This window comes from Oculina patagonica, chromosome 8 (genome assembly GCF_052425735.1).
Source record: "Oculina patagonica isolate OP01 chromosome 8, crgOcupat, whole genome shotgun sequence".
Classification (NCBI taxonomy): domain Eukaryota; kingdom Metazoa; phylum Cnidaria; class Anthozoa; order Scleractinia; family Oculinidae; genus Oculina; species Oculina patagonica.
This window is the reverse complement of record NC_135765.1, coordinates 34,268,078-34,275,396: the sequence shown is the minus strand read 5'-3', so window position 1 is coordinate 34,275,396 and position 7,319 is coordinate 34,268,078.

The following is a 7,319-nucleotide window of genomic DNA, read 5'->3' as shown; positions in this document are numbered from 1 at the left end:
TACTTCATGTATCCCTTATTATAGTGTATTTAGATTTGCCCCTTGGGGTTGCTAACTGGGGCTCTTATCACAGGTGGCCCAAGCATAAAATTTGAATATATTAAAGTAAAATGGCGGCCTTTAAAAATATAAGAGTTTATATGGGTTTTAAACGGAAAAATTTTGAGCGATAAATAAAAGCGCAAATTCTAAATAAAGTTGACGGAACATAAAATAGTGTCGTTTGCTTTTGTTCCAGCGTAATAAAAACAAACGACACTATTTTATGTTCCGTCAACTTTATTTAGAATTTGCGCTTTTATTTATCGCTCAAAATTTTTCCGTTTAAGGTGGCTCGACCCAGTTTTTTTCTAGCGATACCTATCAACTTTAAAACCCTTATTCTTAAAGAGATTAATGTCAATGAGATGTCCACTATTTCACATGGATTACACATAGACGTAACTGCAATATGATATAAATTTTTGGGAGATCAGAATGAATATCACGTGACAATGACGTCACACCGGTTTTTGCTTTGAATCGAATTTTAGCTCGTAACCGCATTTTCTCTCGAGATCCTCCACGCTACGTATACCTTAGATGTTTGCCTTCAGCTCTGCGTAGTTTCATCGAAATCTACAAGAGGAATTTTGAAATATCTTGGAATTTCTCTTTAGATGGTGTAATTTATGGGTAAAATATGGACAAGACTTCATATAAAGAAATTTGCTTCTTTTTTGATGTTTAATGAGAGGCTTTAGTCCTCAATCCTTTTAAAAATGTCCCATATCCGATATCCAAACCGTAAAAAGTAGGTAGACTTGTGCGATTTCGAAAAATATGGAATATATATGAATCATAGTAAGCTCAATGTTTAGCTCTATTTACCAATTTTACGCCTACTTTCGCAAAAAAGCGATTATTTCAAAACTCGTAGATGAATTTTCTCCAAAAATTTTCAGGGTGGCAATTGATCAGTACACTAAACAATCCCTGAATTTCATGCTCATTGAAAACTTCTGAGGCTGTCTAACATAAACGCAAAATTGAGTAAATATTGAAGCGATCTCGTAGTTTTGAATAATTTTGTTCTCTGGGATTTCCTATTGTTTCGAGTTGAACACAACATCGAATTCCTGTGCACCACGCGTGAAATGACAACGCTTGGCCACCTTCCGAAAGCTTACCGAAATCTTTCCGAAATATGGTCCGTTTTAAAGAAAACAATGGAAAAAAATTGTCATGCAACAACTTTTCCTTTGCGGTCGACGTCTTGGCTGAGTTGAAAGTTCAGGGGCGGATCCAGGATTTTTAAAACGGGGGTGGCTGTTTACAAATACTTTTGTTTACTTTATTGTTTAAGCCCCAGTTTGTTATCGGGGGAGGGGGGTAATTCAGGCTTTTAGGCAGGATTTTTGGGAGTGCAAATTTTTTGGGGCCAAAAGCCCATACTTCATGATTCCGCAGGCTCCATGCCCCTAGGGGGGTCTGGGGTATGCCCCCCCCCTCCCCCGCAGAAAATTTTTGAAAAATTGAAGCCTCTTAGACGTGATTTCCGTAATTCTGAGCAGCTTTAACGTCTCTCAATTACGCTATTAAACCGCTGTTTTTCCTTGATAATTTGACTATTATTTCCTCAACTTACCTTGTTCAACATTGAATTATATTTGGGACAGAAACTCTAGCTCTTATACGAACAGTGATTGAAATTTGAAGTTGAACAGATATGCGTTGTTTTGTTGACCCACGAGCGTGGAAATTTTTAGCCCATAGCGAAGTGGCCTGGGGATGACTTGGTGAGTCAAGGCTTTGCTTATGAAGAATCGCTTTGTTCGATTTTGATTCATGCAAAGAAAACGGTACGAAAACTCGCTAAAAAGATGCAAATGGAGAAGAAAATCATGCCAGCAAGGCTAAAAACAACTCTTGAACGTTTGCACACTTGTTTTGTTACATAAAGCACAGTAAATTGCCGCCCAAACAGGGCGTCGAAAATCCTCTAAAAAGTTCCTTACCTTTGCAATTGGTCGGCTGGACGGCCGCCTGGCTAAAAGAACGGATGTTAACGAATTTCAACTTTCCTTTAGCTAAAAATATTAACACTTTTTTCGTCCTTATTTTCTATTTTAATGTGTTTATTTTCATTTTTCTTGTGGATCAAGGGGGGTGGCTAGCCACCCAATCCACCCCCCCTGGATCCGCCCCTGAAGTTAAAAATGCCAAGAACAAGAAATGCAAAACAAAAAAAAAGGCCGCCGTACTGAATGCTATACGCTAAAGAAATTTAAAAAACAAAAGAAAGAAAGTGTTAACGAGGTAAGTTTATAAGTACGCTGTCAAGTCATTTGTAAATGACTGGAATGGCAACAAAACATAACCGGCTTTGAGTTTCGTTCATTCATTATTGTTTACTTGAACTCGAGAATATTACCATATTCCAAAAGATTTCGGAAAGCTTTCGGAAGGTGGCCAAGCATAGTTATTTCACACGTGGTGCACAGGAATTCGATGTTGTGTTCAACTCGAAACAATAGGAAATCCCAGAGCACAAAGAGCACATATCTTGGATAAGATATGGGAAAAGATTGTGGCCGAGGCAATGAGCGACTGGGTGAGAAAGCACCAGAGAAAGCACTATAGCTGCATGTGTATTACGTCGCCGAAGGGGAGGTGGGAGGGTAGAAAATTCGCCCGGACTTCCCGGCTTGCGTATTTCTTTCGAAATGCCCCGAAACTAAGCAAAGGGATCTTTAAATACGGCGATTATGCACGTGGTGATTAAGCATTACCTCACGCAACTATCTATAAACAAATGGGGTTTATTTTGTAATCCACGCACTTCTGAATTCCGCGTCATAATTATGAGTGAGAATACTTTGACTATATTAGGAATTGTCATCAAAAAACGAACAAAGAAGATAAATATATGTCGAACTCGTGCTTTTTCACGTCAGAATTGTTCGCTATCAGGTGCATTCTCGCCAAAACAAAAGGTGCGTTCTCGCCACATTATCCTTCAGGCTAAAGAAGAACTGCTTCGGCGTGTGATTTTTCCGAAGGCTTTTGTAGGCTGAAATGATTTTGGCTAGCCGGGTTCTATACCTTAAACGAAAAATAAATACGCCGTTCACAGGGTTGTCATGGCATGCAATCTGTGAATCAACTGTGATCAATAATCCAACCTTGGAGGTCCTTGGATACTCTTGGATACTGTACTGAGAACAACTGGCACCAATATTTCAATAGCGCTTTCCTTTTTTGTGCATGCTATTGTGAATAATGAATCACATTTTCCGAGAGAAATGTAAAAATCCCTTCAAAGCGACGCTCGCAGTCCTTGAATTGTACGAGCAGCCAAAAAATTAAAACGAGGCCAATAACAACAAATATCAAAAATAGGTCACCAAGGGTGACATGAGTCTAATGCCGTATGGCATAGTGATACAGATTGCGCGGTTTTCGTAAGCCGGTTAAAATTGGTTAGAGGTTTGTGTTCGGGAGTTTAATTTAAAATGCTTATAGCAAGCTAGGGGCATCGTGGATGATTATGGATGAAAACAAAAACAGTCATAAATGTTATATGCTTCACAAAATTTAAAGTATGAACAGGAGTTGATGTTACTTCTTCCGTATTGTCCGTAAAAGCAGAAACGATTAAACATTTGGACAAGATTGCGTGACGATTTACAAAAAGCATGTTCATTACAACAAGGGTTGAAGAACTTCACATCGTTTTCTTTCAGATTTTTCACCATTTTGATGATGACTCTTGAAACAGATTTTGCAATAAAAGCACTTGAAATAGTGACTGTTACTCCATTGTACTGTAAGCACTTAGTGACAGATTTTCCTAAAAACGGGTGTAAATGCTCACGTCAATATAATGATGACCTTTTGAACGCTGGAAACGAGGCAATTATTATCGAGCTACCATACACAGGAACGAAGACTGTTTATCATGATGTACAAATTTCGCGAATCATCACTTCCATATCAATGTAACCATTTTATGATTTTTCTAGCTGTAAGAGGAACTTAAGATCTCTGAGAGTCGTAAAAGCATGAAATTCGATTTCAGTGTATGGCAAAGGCCGGGCGGGACAGTGTTATACTGCAAAGCGGCCAAACAAACGCATTTTGATTTAGTCGCGTAACTTGATTTACATTTATCCATGAACATCTTTTATTTTTGAAGGTTTTTGTTTGCACTGTAAAGAAAAAATTGGTCAAAATTCGAATGACTTAAATACAAAATACGAGGTAAAGTTTTCTATTTTTTAAAACAAAATAAATATTTGGTCGCATTGTGTAAATAAACGCGAGTCGCCGTCGAAATATTTTTTCTCAAAGACGTCTTGCTTTTTAAGCAAGACGAAAACACAAGTGCTTAACTGAACTGAAAACGAAGATTTATTTTCACAAAAAGCTTACAAATGTCTTAACTGGAAAATTATTACGTCCTGTTCGAGTGTTGAATAATCGTGACTTGAGAAAGAACTTTTAATTATGCGTGGGAACACGTGTCGCTGATTGGCTGTTTTTAATTGAAACTAATCGTGCGTGTCCGTGCGGAGTCCGTTCTTGCAGCTGATCATTGTTTTCTACATTACAGCGAACGATTATCGATCCCGAACCATTCCCTTGGGATTGCTAACAGCTTTTTTCATATAACAAAGAGTCTAATGCGCATGCGCAAAGCGCACGCAAGCATTAGACTCAAAAACACGACATATACATAAAATACACCGACAGCGAATTTTCTAAGGCTCACAAACATGGCACGGTTAATTTGCTATGTTGCCATTTTGTGCTGCTTGTTGTACTTCTTGTATTTGAAGGGCTTGAATTTGGTTTTTGTGGTTTTGTACAGCTAAATAAATCTTCAAATAGACTATTGTAGTAATAAAGAAAAAAACAACTCCACCAGCTGACAAAAGCATGCTGATTTGGAAAAAAATTCTGCAAGCGCTTGTCGGAAGAAAAAAAGTTGCATGTAGCACAAATGATGCATGCAAGCAAGAAAAAAATGTTGCAAATATATTTCATCATTCCAGGGGGGCTGCAAAACTGGGCTGCAAAACTGCAACCATTCTTCCCTGCTCCAGAATATTAATGTGCAATGCATTGTTAGTTTAGGGTCTGGATAATCTGCGAGCCAGTGAGCCACTCTGGTTAGCCTAAATAACACTCAGGTTAGCCTAAACAACATTCCGGTTAGCCTACAGTTATTAGCTTAGGTAGCTTGCGGTTAGCCCTTATAATGGGAAAAGGGATTTCTGGCTTGCACCGTTAGCCTGCGAACAGGCTCCCGAGTGCGAGGCTTAAGGGGTACTCCCTCGGGCCCCGCTTTTCCCTCATTCGGGAGCCTGTTCGCAGGCTATGCACGGTTCACAAGGCTCGCGAGTCATAGGAGTCATGCAAGCCATTACGGTTAGCCTAAATTACACATTGGCTAGCCAAGTTAGTACTGTAGTTAGCCTACAGTTCCTTAGGGACTGGTCAATAAGTAGAGGGGGGGGGGGTGGACCGGAGCAGAAAGGGGATGGGTCATCAGTTTTTTTCGAAAAGGGGTGGGTTATGTAGTTTTGATCTACACAAGGGGGTGGGTCATCTTATTTTTATCGGTATAAATTGATAAATTTTTTGAAGTGAGCAGTTTTAAATGATTTTCTAGCGATTTCAGGAGGCCCAAATATAAACATTTCCGGGGGGAGCATGCCCCCTGACCCCCCTAGATGAATTGTGATTATAGTTTTGCCTGTCTGTCTTCAGTAAACTCTTTTCTCAAACATTTTGCAATTTCAAATATTATTATAGACAGTGGTTGTAGATAGTTTCTGTTATCAATTTCTGTATTTCTTGAATAATTGTTTATGAATTAATGTTACGTACTGTTCCAGTTTTCCCATATGTTTGTGTCTAAATTTTCCCATGGACTTAACACACAAACATGTGGAAAACTTAAAAAAGACTATACCAAATTTTTCCCTCTTTGGTGTGCTAAGAAATGGAAAAAGACGTTTACCGAACCAGCAGTGTCCATCAGGGAAAATTAGGGTGGTGTATGTAGGGAATCACACTTTAAAGGCCGATATCAAATCAAAAACTTCCAATCCCTTACAGAATAATGAACTTTTTGAGCAAAGGGGGTGGGTCATGTAATTTTCAACCCCCTATCAGGAGTGGGTCAGTCAGTTTTGAGCCAGAAGAAAGGGGTGGGTCACAATTTTTCAAGCCACCACTTTTCCAATTGCTCCGCTCCCCCCCCCCCCCTGGTACTTATTGACCGGTCCCTAAGGTAATTTTCGGTTAGCCTTTTATTGGCATTAGGGATTTCTGGCTCGCTGGCTCGTACTGTATCCAAACTCGTAAGCTTATCACAAGCAGTAATGGAGGTAAATTTTTCTATTTAAAGAATAAAGTTTTATTAGACAAAGAAAAATAATTTGTTCAATTTTAATCTTTTTAACTGAAACATTTTCATGTAACATTAAAACATTTAGTACATATATCATTTCCATTGCGATGCTTTAGTATCAATGACTATCCCAAATGGGGTGAGAGCAGGCATACCCAGTGGCTTTGACGATTGACATTTTCAAATATTTTGGGTCACTAAAAAACATTAATGCAATAATCACAATGTAAATGTAAATACATTCTGTAAATTATGAGCACATGCCACGTTTTTGAGGTAAAAAAATCCTGCAGAGAAATGAGGAGGGAAAAATATCCTGCAGAGCATTTAGAAGGGAAAAAATCCTGCACACCAGGTTGCTAGAAGAAAAGAAATTGCCCACCAATAATCACCAGGATTATAACTCTGGTTGGTTAGCTAGTTGGCTGGCTGGCTGATTGATTGGTTAGCTGGTTGGCTGGTTGGTTGGTTGGCTGACTGGCTGCTGGTGGGCTGGCTGGCTGGCTGGTTGGTTGGTTGGCTGGCTGGCTGGTTGGGTGGCTGGGTGGCTGGTTGGTTGGCTGGTTGGTTGGCTGGTTGGTTGGTTGGTTGGCTGGCTGGCTGGTTGGGTGGCTGGGTGGCTGGGTGGCTGGTTGGTTGGTTGATTGGTTGGCTGGCTGGTTGGGTGGCTGGGTGGCTGGCTGGCTGGTTGGTTGGTTGGTTGGCTGGCTGGCTGGTTGGGTGGCTGGGTGGCTGGTTGGTTGGCTGGTTGGTTGGCTGGTTGGTTGGTTGGTTGGCTGGCTGGCTGGTTGGGTGGCTGGGTGGCTGGGTGGCTGGTTGGTTGGTTGATTGGTTGGCTGGTTGGCTGGCTGGTTGGTTGGCTGACTGGCTGCTGGTGGGCTGGCTGGCTGGTTGGTTGGCTGGTTGGTTGGTTGGTTGG